Raw genomic sequence first — 13,584 nt, 5'->3', positions numbered from 1 at the left:
TATACTTGTCTACTTGATCTGTACTTATGATCGCATCTTAACTTATAATTAGCAAGTATCGCTGATACTGAGAGAAGAATTCAGACAATGTGAAGTTTTAAAAAGATCATTCAGTGAAAACAGATAAAAGTTGAATAAGCAAAAATAGTTGTTCAAAATGGCAGAAAGGGCTTTCACATCTGCACATTAAAAAATTGTCACGGTCTTGGTCCACCTTCTATCCTAGACTTTGAGTGTGCATCAAAGGCTACAAAAGGGAACAAAAGTGTTGCAATCACACCTCTGATATTATGGCCAATTAAGATAATTTTGTATACAACCTTTTTGGTTTCCCCTATAGATATAGTACCAGCGTTTGACGTGTGCGCGGGGTTTAGTTAGACGCTCACATCCAAAATGATAATTTTATTTCATTATGCTAGAAAAACAAAAAGGGGAGCCATAACAGGTGGAAATTTCGTTTTTCCAATACCATCCATGTGTGCGTTTTCTCAAGAATCAAACGCCCATGATTTCCCCCACCACGTCTTCCTTTGAATTTAAGTAGAGGGGTGAGTCTCTTTCACCCCAATTTTTCTTCAAGATTCATTATGGCTTCACACTAGCACAAGTCGCTATTTTGATGACATACTTCGAGGCACCGTGATGCAGGCGCCAATCTGTATTGGAAAGGTGGAGGGAGTTATTACTATATTTTGATTACTACATATCAATAGATGGCAACAAGTATCTTGAAGATATTGGTTAAAAAATATTATGAACAGTTTAATCATATATACTGTAAGTTTAAAATTTTTTTAATAAATAAATACATGACACAAACAAAGCAACTAACCACTAGTTCACGTTCTTAACTAAAGTTCTAAACCCATGACTTACAGACACCAAACATCCGTTTATAAGCTCTTCATTGTACAAGATTGAACATTTTCAAACACACCCCCTTAATCATCTGCTTTATAATTACATCCACTTATTTAACTTCATCGTTGTCTTTCTTTTATTTACTAGAAAATAGTTTAAGAAACTTCACATAAAGCAAATTTTTTTGCATAAAAGTAAATTACTATTTTTATCACTTAATTGGCTTTTAAAATTTATCTGGTACGTAAGAAAAAATATATTACGTTCTAAGAAATATGCTTTTGACAATTTAGTAACTGTTTATGTTTAATTTAACATTTTTTACAATCTAATGGCCTGTATAATTACATGATGTCATATATTTATTCTAAAATTAATTGTATGATATGATATTCTTAAAGTACGTTTAAATGTCAGGAATATTAAATTTATGCAGTGTAAATAAGACTCATCTACGTTTAGTACTTAATTTGTCAATTGAATCACGCATGATACTATTTTCCAATTTAATATAATATTTAACACATATTTCTGAAGTAAATCAAAATAAAATTTGTGTATTAATATTCTTTACAGGTCAAATAACCTATTTGATTATTTATCTTTTTTTACAATTTAATTATTTTAAAAAAAAATTATTTTAATTATTTATCTTTTTAAAATGATCTTTTCATTCTTTTAAAAGTTGGCACCATTAATAATTTCAAAATATTAAAAGTTAAAAATCACTACAAGATGTGCTTCTCAGATCTCCCTTTCCCCTCCTCTTCTTCTCCCTTTACAAACCCTAATTTGTTTTTTCAATTAAATCACCTCCAACGAGGAAGACAATTGTCGCAACCTTGCAACAACAACCACCACAAGCCACCTTCCCTACCCATTGCTACTGCATTCCACGTTGAAGATCTCTCATCACACTTCTAATACATGAATTTCATGCTCCGCGCGACCTCAATGGATTTCATCTTCTCCTCAAAGACGTTCCAATCACGAAGTTAGTGAAAGAGGAGAAGAAGATGCAGTTCAACTCTTATCATCACTTTCAAAGAAGGCTTCCAATCAAGTTGAGGGTTAATGGTTTATGTGAAATATGAATATGGCTTTGGTGTGGGTTGGGGGAATTTGGAACCCACAAATTTGAAGCAACAAAAATTGGGGATTGAGAAATTGTCAAGGTTTGACATGTTTGAGAATGTCCATGGATCTCAGAGGTAAGAGATACAACGACACATGACGGGAATGTTGGAGTTGTTAAAGGGAAGGCTGGCGTGCCGGCAGTCGAAGTTGGAGACCTTGAGGTTGTCAGCGACATCGAGGAGGAGGTTTTGCGGCTTGAGGTTGCAGTGGGAAACATTGCGGCAGTGACATAATTGAAACGTGGAGATGAGTGGCAGAATGAAATGGAGCGAATGGAGGATTGAAAAGAGATGAGAAAGTAGAGGAAGACGAAGAGAGAAAAAAATTATATTTTAGAAGGATTTTTAGTTGTCAATATCTTTATCTTGTAAATGGGATCAACTTAAAATGAATGGAATAACTATTTCATATCAATATAAAAAGATAAAGGAGAAAAATAAATTTTCTAAAAGATAAATGACTAAACTTGACTTTCTTTATATTAACAAATTGAAGAGATGGAAAAAGGGTAATTACTCTACTTTACAAGATGCCCAAGCAATAAAAGGTAAGCATGTTAGCAAATTATATATTTTTATACATTTTAAAAGAATAAAAATTATAACTTATCAACATATTTCTTAAAAACAAACAGATGTATAATAGTTCTCTAAGAAACAAATACATGTCAATAAATTCCAGTTGTTAAGTCAAGCAAGAAAGGAGAAAATAGTTAAATGATTCTCCTTAACCAAGTCAATATAAGAGAAACAAGACTATCATTTCTTGCAAATTATAACTTTGAATTAGACCCTACACCAGGCTTATGCTATACAAGTTTTTAAATATATGTTGATTGAATTTGTTTCGGTTTGATCAGGTTGAAAAATCTAGATTTCAATATCAAATCTAAGTTTTGGTTAAAACTTAATTCAATTACTTAATACCTATGAAGTCTAGACACTAGATACGACATGGGTACAGCACAATATGGATATAACAAATTTTTTGAAATTAAGGATACGACACGTCTTCAATATGTTCATAAAAAATTATATATGAATGTAAATATGCAGACCTCTCCCCCAACAGGTGTAGACATTGTTTGAAGCAACACAACTACACAATAATAACAACATAGAACAACATCAAAAATAAGAAAAGAAAAGAAAACTAAGAACTGAGAAGTCATAACTGAAAAAACATAACACAACATCAATTTTTTTATATCAAATTTCAAAAACAGAGGAGAAATCAAATTTCAAAAAACATAATAGATAAACCGCGGAGAAATCGAACGCACAAAGCAAAAAACATGGAGAGAAGAGATACCTCACCAGAAAACGCACACACAATGGTGACCTCATCGGAAAAAGACGAGATAACTCAAACCGCCTCGAATTGTGCCAGGAAAGAGAGGGAGAAGACTAAAGAGAGACTGTGCCAGAAAAGGGAAAGAGAATACTGATAACCATCGTCTGTCTGTTGTCCTCTAACATGAACAAGGGAGTTTGTGTTTTGCCATCTTTGTTGAAGAGGAAAGTCGCATGATAAAAGAGATAAACATGACTAAAAAGGGAACGTGTTCCCTACCCATTCAGCTGTTTTTAATTTTAAAATATTAAAATTATAAAACTTTTTATAAAAAAAAACCAGAATATAGCTCAAGCCGTATTGGAGCTGTATCCTAATACGGCTTGAGCCATGTCCCCCAACCTAAATAGTGTCCTAGCCGTATCTGTTATTTTTTTAAAAAAAATCTGATACTTCTCATTTACATATCATGACAATATCGGTGTCCAACACCGATAAATTGGCCATTTTGGAGTAGTGAGACTTCACATCTTAATACAAACAAGAAAAAATAATCAATTCAATTAATCAACTCATTAACTCTATCAAATCCATCACTAGTTTTCTTTCATCTTCCACTCGTCTCTTATCTAAAGTCGACACAACTTATATATTTTTATTTTTTTTAGTAAAAAGTTAAGATTATTAAAATGTTATCAAATTTTAAGGTTATAGCTGGATGGAGTAGGGGTTTGTCTGCGTGTCAAAGGGGGAGTTACATTTCTGCTGCAACGTCATGGTTCCATATGGTATACACCACAGTCTCATGATGCTGAAGCAATTGCTCTTCTCTTTTCTATTAATCGGACGTCTAGGATGCAGCTCCAAAACATCATCTTTGAGACTCACTGCCTGCAAACAGTTATCAGATATTCTTCTCTCAAAGCGTACCATTGAAACCGAGTTTGGAGATATTGTCAAACGGTGTAGACAGAATCTGAGTTCTTCTCCTAACTATTCTGTTAGTTGTGTTGGTCGAGAAGTGAATCATGTCACTCGTTATTTAGTAAGGATGTCAAGATGTTATGCTAATCAACACATTTTTTGTTGCATTTCATCTTGTATTCAGTCCATTATTTTGAATAAAATGGTATGAGTTTGTTGACTTAAAAAAAAATTATGTCACAGTGCACACTTTAATTAATGACGACAATAACAACTAACAAGGATCCTATTAATGGAATTCTCTTTTGTGGGGTTTAATAACGCACTATATAACAAAGACGGTATGTGAATCATGCACCTTCCAAAGAATTTGGTAAAACCAAATTACCCATTCCTAACCCCTCATTCTCCACCTCCCAAATCCTGGAAGTGCTACGGCAGCCTTGCGAAACCCTCATTCGCCCTCGCGCTAGTTCTCCAACCTCCTTCATCTTCTTTCCTTTGAACTTTGCAAAGTTCCTGCACCTTTCTCACGTTAGATTTTACATCTCACGGGTTTTAATTGGTATTTCAGCCATCATACCATTTTTTAAAAGAAAGAACAAAGTATGTAAAAAAAAAAAAATACCAAGCAATAAGAAAATAGCAAAGACAAAATCTAACGTGATGATATCATTGAGCCTACACAGTGATACTCAATCATCAGGCACATGCAAACAAAACAAAACCTCTATTTAAAAGAAAAAATGGTAAAGTGAGGTAAAAGCGAAAAAATGCCCTTAGATCTCATAGCTTAGAGCAAATCACACGGATGCAATTAGTGACTAAGGAAAAGCCAATGACAAATCAAAAACCACTGAGAAACTGCTCAATGCAATCAATGTTTTGAAAAAAAAAGAAAAAAAAAGAGTGAAAGTGAAAACAAAAAGCGGAGTAGCATGGAGATCGGAGGAGAAGAAAGGACGATGAAAAAGATGAAAAGATACTTTGGGAAGTCTATTCCAAAATACTCATTCTAGGATAGGTTTCAGGAATAAAATACTTTTTGAAATAGTTATCCAAGAATATAATTTTTCATATTTTGAAATGCGATAAACATTCAGGAAACCTACTCCCGAATAGATATTTCTGGAATGGGGTACCAGGTAAAGGGATACTTTTATCTGCTAGAATTTTTTGGGAGGTGCAGTATGCCAAATGGAAGGTGCAGGATATAAAATGCCAGGAATGACCCTGAATTTGGGCTACTCCAAAGCCCCTGGACTAGTTTTCGTTAACGTGGAAACCCTTTGGAGTTTGCTATTTGAATCCTTTTTTTTACTCTTTTCAAATTTGTTTAATCTCTTTCCTTCTTTTCTTTCACCACTTTCTTTAATATTAGTGTAAGTTTCATGTCTACATATTGTTTAAATAATTAAGGATTCAACAAACATAACATTTGCCGAGTAGTCTATCTGAGACGATACATTGGCTTTTAAATGCTGAATTTTTCTATTTATCAATGAATACATTTGTTGGATAAACATAACAATTACTTGAGTAATGGTTCAGAGGACTTATACCTTAATATCCAGTGCATTTTGAAATTTTTTATTTTACTCGTTTTTATTTTTCTATAACGATTCTCTACTGTTCTGATTTAGCTTAGCTTGGCCTTATTATATGGTTGAGCTTAAACACTGATATCTTTATAAGGTTAAAAGTTAAAACGACACACTTTAAGAGAAACAATCTTTATATTATGTGCACGATTCACTGTACTTGTCGAATTTGCATCAGACCTCTTACTGCAGCCACTAAGCATCCCCTTTCTGACTTAATGAATAGAGGCTTTCCGAAACTATGTTTGGATGTTCTATTCAACTAATCCCATAAACGTCCTATACATCAAGTATTAACAGAGTACCCTGATTTCTGCATAAAAATAATTCTTCAAGAACCAAATGATCTATAAAGTTCCAAAGTTGTGAAAAAAGCAATTAACATTAAAGAAGCATAGCCAATTGGCCCCGTGCATTATATATACAAATATATCGTTTAATAGTACATAGTATCCGCCCAACTTAGCTTCCTCGGGTAGCATGATCATTCTGCTGATTAAAGAGGGGCACCCCACAACCTCAATTCATTACTCATCGACGTACAAAATAGTTTTTTTTTGTTCATTAGTTGTATATAGATAGATTTTTTACTCCATGATTCCTTCTTTCCCAATAGGCAAGGCTATTTGAGGCACGTTATAGCCACCCACCCATTGGCCCCAAATGTGAAAACTTAACAGACACGAACCAATATGTTAATTAAGAAATTTGTGTATAGATTATTAAAGATTAAATAATCACCTAGCAAATGGTATCTAATTTAATTACTCAAGTTTAAGTAGTTGTTAGATTCTTAAATAATCACTCAAGTTATCGTTATCCTAATTAAAGTTTCCATAAAGAAGATACAAGACGCGGTAATAGCGCGTGCAACTGTGGAAGGAATATATTCGGCCTTAAAGCTTATACTAACCCAAAATGCCAAAGATAGGTACCATTCCCCACGAACAGCAAAAACCCTCCAGAGTCGAGACTCAACTCAACTCAACATGTGAGTGCTTTTTTGGACTCAAACTTTGTATTCACATGGGACACCACACAACACCAAGCCTTTTTTCTAGTTTCTAACCTTTTTATTAATTACTCCGAGTGGTGAAAGAAGCTTCGGAAGAAAGAGAAGCTGCACAAGAGTATTCTTGCCCTCGAATCACGCCACGTGTGAAAAAGGAGGTGCAAACTTTTTGAGATGTTCTGGCAGTTTTATTTAGGACTAGTAAATAGCCATCTTCCTCTGGAATCCATAGCTTAAAAAAAAAAAAGAAGGACTTGTTTTTAGATCATTTGTACAATTATTCTTCTTCTAAGATGGTGGCGGTGGCCGGTGCATATAACTTTTTGCAAAGTAAAGATATAAAGAAAAATATAATAGCATCTAATAGTGACTGTGAAGTAACATGCCAACGTCCAATTAGTGTGAAATGAAATGAAATGCTATTTCTGGATCTTTCTTCTTAATTCTCTCCACCAATTATATACTCTCCCTGCCTTCTATTGTGTGTATATAAATATACGTCAAACCCTTGTATTCCAACCCAAATACAAGTTCTGTCTTCCAAGAAATATTTTTTGGGTCTATCTGGTTTTTGCAAAGGGTGTTCTTGTTGAGATGAGTGAGATCAAATATGGCTATCCATACCCAGCTCAAGGTAGTTATATATATATATATATATATATATACTTTTTAGTTTTCAGCCCTCAAATTATGCTCAACCCTTCTTACCATATGGTCTTTTGAATTTCATTAATCCTCTTTCTCTGTATGGCAATAAAAAAAAGTTGTTTAATTAGTTGCTAGTTGATCATTATTTGTCCACTGCATATGTCATTGCCTGAATATGAAGCATTTTTTAATTTGTATTTTTGTCAATTATTACTGAATAGTTGTTGTTGTTATGTCCCACACAGGTACTTATCAGGGGCCGCCTCCGGTGGCGGCACCTCCACAGTACTATGCTGCTCCACCGCCTAGAAGAGAACCGGGTTTCCTTGAGGGATGGTAAGCTATTACATGAGAAAGGATTTGCTCTTCAATTCACCAAAAGTAACGTTAGTTTTGGCTTAAATATTTTTTAGTTTTTCAAATTTGATCTTAGTCTCAAAATTAAAAGTGATTATTTTTCTTTTTTAATTTGAAAATAATTTACTTTTAATCCTTAAAATTATTATTTTGTATCATTTTAGTATGTTAATAAGGATCAAAAGCAGACTATTTCTAAATTAAAGGATGAAAATATTTATTTTTAAATTTTGAAAACTAAAAGAAAACTAGAACCAAATTTAAGAGAATAAAAGATATTCAAACCTTAAGTTTTTTACTTTTGATTCGAGCATACATATTAATATTCTTTTCTTGTTCAATACTCCTCTTAACTTTGTTTTTGTTTTTTTCCCCCAATTTGCAGCCTAGCGGCTTTGTGTTGCTGCTGCCTCTTGGACGAGTGCTGCTGTGATCCAACTATTGTTTTTGCTAGCTAATGCTTATGCTATGACTTTACCATACAGGGAAAGACACTTATTGTAATAATATTTTGATTTAACAGTTGCTATTGTTTAGTGGATCCCATCAAATTAATACGTATGAATGAGTAGTAATCAATATCTTGCTTTTTTCCTCTTGTATTGTTATACTTAAATGAGTATTTTCCTTTGGTCATGTCCTTGTTCTTTTTAAAATGAAATACAGCATCATTATTGAACATCAAATAATTAATAGTACAATCTTAAAAAAAAATAGTACACATAAAAGTATGCCATAATTATGTTTTGTCATTCACTTGTTTTTTTCTCTTATATATATTTTAAAAAAATCTTCTAACATCAAATAAAATTAGAAAACAATAAAATTGCTTTACTTTAATTATATATAAAAAAATCCCATAAAATAAAATGGAAAAACTTGGTGGATGAAAGGTTTCATGATAAAGCTTGAAAGGATGAGTATTGATAAAACCTTGTTCTTGTACCCTCTCCATAGATACTTATAAATGGGTGATGGGTTGTAAAGCTATCTAATGGACGAAAAATATCCGATAAACTTTGTTCTGTTATTGCGTTTGAGGGGGGATTCACGTGATAGATGAACTGATCTTCAAAATAGTTCTTTCAAGATTTAATGATCTGCTGATGATTTCAAAGAAAATAAAGATTTAAACTGTTGTTATTATAAATAAAATGTCTAGAATTACAATTTATTCATATTATTATCAATTAATATTGAGTAAATCCTCAATGGCTAAAGATTGCTAAAAAAATATCAATAATTTTTAAGCGTCGCATCATGGAGTGGACAAGTAGTTGTTATTAATTTGAATTGAAATTAGGAAATACATAATAAACTATATTAAATGTTTTATTAATTTTGATACTTTTTTGTTAACAATGTTATTGATTTATTAAACTTACGTATATTAGCTAATTAAGTTTATGAAAGAAGTCTTTTTGCATAAAGAGAAAAATATTTTGACCACAATAAGTAAAGCTTCAGTCTTTTTTTTTATTTTATGCTATGGTCTAACATACTAATAATATTCATCGATCAAACACAAAAATGGGAAATTATTATTTTCCCACAATAAAAAAAGAAAAATGATTAATTGTAAATATATATCGTTTCCTACCTTGACCGTATACAGCATGCACTTAATTATGTCTTTTGTTGTACTTGTTTCTCTCGGTCAACCTTATACTAATTGATTGATCTACTATTTCTTTTCATCATTTGTTTGTTATTTGTTTTAGTAGCACTCTTTCAACTGTACTTGTTCCTTCTATAACCTTTCCGGCAAAATATAAGAAACTTCATTTCAGACAATGGCATTGTGGCAACGAATTTCTGGTATTCGAGGAGATGATGTACTACTCCATTGTGGAAAAAAAAATGGCCTTTTTTTAAAATAAAAGAAAATTTGTTTCTAATTAGAGTGAGATTAAAAATCATATCGATAAGAAGCAATAATTTCCTTAAGAAAGCCGTTTTATTCGGTGATGTCTGTCGTGTACTGAATTTGGGGCAATTTGAAAACACATAATTTTTTCAATCTAAAAAAGAGATAATTTTAAAATTATTTTGTTATTTGTATAGTTACCCAAAAGTGTCCAGAAGGAATAATAATATTAATGATGTCCTTATCAATAATAATATATTGATGCCCTTGTTAATATCCTCAAAGATCGACTATAAACGTGTTTTTTTTCTTTTTTTCTGGAGTTACGGGCTAAATTGCATTTTATTGCAGTGATAGGTAAACCATTTTTTTAACTTTAGCATATTAGCCGGCATAGTTGATAAAAAAAAATATAAAATAAACTCATACTATCTCATAAGAATATAAATTTGATTTTTCTACTAATGCGATAATTTATAGGCAAATATTTATAAGTAATTTTGTAAGTATTTATTAAATCTTAAAATTTACCTTAGTTCTCAAGAATTTGATATTTAACTCACTTAAAATTTCTGTTGAAAAAAAAAAAACTTTCGCATTTTATATACCATTGGCAAATATTTCATGAGATAATGGATTTTTTAATTTTAAATTACATTTAAAGAACTTTATTAATGAATATTTTGATGATATTAATCAATTAAAAGTATTTGATATATTTTAATGCTCTTGATTATTTTTAAAATGCATATTGAGTATTTTTATGTTTTTAATATAATAAATATTTATCTTTTAGCTAAATATTTTCCTTAATTAACATTTTGAGGGTACTCATTAACTGTTTTTAATTTTGAAGTTATAGAGCATAAGAAATTACTTTAAAAATATCCAAACTATAAAAGAAATATCCATAATTAATTCAAGTGAAATCTTGTATGGTACATGAGAAATACAAAAAAGAAAGACTAAGGCACAATAATAGACGACAGATCTATCTTTAGGAACTCTATGACTCTGTCAGAAAGAGACGTTTAATGAACATTCATACTAGTCGAACATTATTTGCCTCGCTGGAGGCATGAGTGTAAGAAATATGTCACTCCTTCGAAGCCCAGTTCCCAATGCTCGTGAGATCTTTTCACCATATTTGTGCAAAGATATATGGTCATCTTTCCAATCGTTGATAACTTCAACAACATCCCCAAAGCCCAACACCCATCAATGCTAAATGCCCTCCAACACACCCAGGATCTCAACTAAAAGAGGCAATTCAAGTGAAATCTAAATAAACACATATGAAATATTTAAAATTGTAAACATGCAACTCTTTAAAAATAAGTCACAACATACTATTCTATAAATTAATTTTTTAAACCCGTAATATTTCAAATTAGCATGAATCTTAAAATTGATTGTGGATTTTTGTAAATCGATGCATTCCAGTCAAAATATCCTAAATTTGACAACAAATGAATGCTTAAATTGAAAGAATTGAGAAGTTCATGTTAAACACATATTACAAAAAAGAGTTTCTCTAATTCGGAGACTTGATGCAATTCATTTTCTTTAGTTCTTGTTTGGAATATATATTTTTTAATATGTTACTTGCAGCAGACAATCAGAATCCCTCAATCAATTGTAAAAAATGTGAATTAAAAAAATGTAGCTAAACTAGAACTAAAATACAAAAATGTCTTACCCATTCAATTCCTCAACTTTTACTCACACAATTAAGGTTATCTAACCCAAAAGTTACACAACTATGAGAGTTTCATAAACATCACTTGTAGACTCAACTTATAAATTCATAAGAGTTCTAAAATAATAACAAAATATTTATAGATAATATGTCAATCAAATATTTCAATAACAAAATAAAGTAAAATAGTAAATCATAAATTTCATGATACTTAAATAACTAAGTCTAATAATGCATCACTACTAGATAATATTGCAGGTGTTATAGTAATGGAAGAATATTTTCATCGAGAAGAATTTAATGTTATTAGAAAACAAGGGTTTAATGTTATTAGAGGTGATAATTTTTCAATTCGGAATAACACACTAAATTGAGTTATGTTGAAAACTGAACAGATAGAAAATCATCCAAAATGACTTACATTTTAGTTTTTTTTTTCTAATTTTTGATTTGTTGACTCGATGATAAATTTAAGAGTCTATCGAATTTATTTAAAGTATATCAAATATACTAAAAATAAAATTTACATACGAATCAACTCATATAAAATAAGTAAACTGATAAACTTTTAAAAATTAGTAAATTAACTTTGAACCATGCACAAGAACACATTACAAACGGCAAATTGCATAGATGCATGTCAAAACTCTTCTTATGACAAGAAAACACATTCACAAAAGCATCATATTAAACTAATCATCATAAGAAGTGGTGCCCTCACCACCTTGTCATGATCATGACAAGAATCTCACATCAAGTATCGAGTTTAAAGTCCCTTTTTTTAAATCAAAGTTTTTGTTGAAAGATTAAAAATCAACTAATTAAAAAAAAAGAGACAAAAATCACAAAGAAAAACAATAATGCAGTTTAACTTAAATATTGTTATTTTTTAATAGTCACATCATCTACTTAACGTTACAATTTTAATTATCAACTAATAATCATTTAACAATTAAACTAAAATTGTAGATTCAACGTCTTGGGACTAAAATTGTGAAATTAAAAATTAGAGAAACAAATTTATTTAATGAAAATAATTATATATTAAAATTACATATTAAATTATACATATTAATAATTAAAAATGGTAAATTTTATTTTTCATTACGTAATATGTTCATGTATTGTACATAAAGATTACATATTAATTTTATACATAAGTACATTTTTATTAAAAAAACTAATAATTCAAAAATTGTAAAATTTAATTTTCATTACATATTTTGAACATGTTCATGTATCATATATTAAGATTACAAATTAATTTTATACATAATAATAAATTTATTAAAAAAATTAAAATTTAGTTTTCTTTACATATTTGAATATATATAAACTACACACGAATCTGAAATATACTAATAATTTCAGTAAAAAAATTAATAATTTAAAAAGTATACAGTTTGTCTTTCTTCACATATTTTAATACTAGTATCTTAGCCTGTTAATTACTTAAAACAAATTTTAATTTTATATAACTAAAATTTGTAATAGATAAAAGCTTATAAATATAAAAATTATATTATAAATTAAATTTGTAATAAATAAATATCTTGATACTATAAATTATATTTTAGATTTATGATAAATAATTTAGATTGTGATACAACATTATTTTTAATTATTGGTATTTAAAAAAAATATCAAAATTCAAGTTAGAATAAGAAATATTGAAAATGATAAATTGAAAGAATGTAGAGGTTTAGAGAAATTCTTAAAAATGCTCTCGATATAATGTTATTTTTAACAATAAATTATTGATAGTTTCTTTAAAAAATATATTAAAATTCATGTTAAAACTAAAAGAATTGAAAATAATAAATTGAAAGAGATAAAATATCAAGAAAAATCCCTAAAAGTATTATCGATAGATTGTAATTTTTAATGATTGTTTGATAAATTTTTAAACTATTAAAATTTAAATTAGAAATAAAATATTAAAAATGGAAGATTAAAAAACATATATATATATATATTTTTTTAAAATCATAAAAACACTATCGTCAAAGAAAAACACTTTTTTCAGAGCCAAATAAAAACAGTTTTTTTCAAAATAACTATTTTAACTTATATTGAAGAACGTTCATGTCATTGGATTTTTTAACAAGATTGTATCTTTTTACTATATATAAAAGGTTCATGCCATATTTTTTTTCCAGCAAGGTTAAATTTATACTGTTGA

General features: G+C 29.7%; 2 long non-coding RNA genes across 2 annotated transcripts; one reads left to right on the top strand and one right to left on the bottom strand.

Annotated features, from left to right (window-relative positions):
- Positions 1-95: 95 nt before the first annotated feature.
- Positions 96-3,567, bottom strand: LOC114387958. The gene is made up of 2 exons (XR_003661435.1): positions 3,313-3,567; positions 96-659 (listed from the first exon to the last, which is right to left on the bottom strand). It is a non-coding gene; the product is annotated as an uncharacterized LOC114387958 (long non-coding RNA).
- A 3,228-nt stretch (positions 3,568-6,795) lies between these two features.
- Positions 6,796-8,273, top strand: LOC114387481. Its single transcript, XR_003661325.1, has 4 exons — positions 6,796-6,810; positions 6,922-7,465; positions 7,725-7,815; positions 8,222-8,273. It is a non-coding gene; the product is annotated as an uncharacterized LOC114387481 (long non-coding RNA).
- Positions 8,274-13,584: the final 5,311 nt, after the last annotated feature.

The sequence above is a fragment of the Glycine soja genome, chromosome 15, assembly GCF_004193775.1.
Source record: "Glycine soja cultivar W05 chromosome 15, ASM419377v2, whole genome shotgun sequence".
NCBI classification, from domain to species: Eukaryota; Viridiplantae; Streptophyta; class Magnoliopsida; order Fabales; family Fabaceae; genus Glycine; species Glycine soja.
The sequence above is the reverse complement of the archived record's forward strand: the minus strand, read 5'-3'. Positions and strand labels throughout refer to the sequence as shown.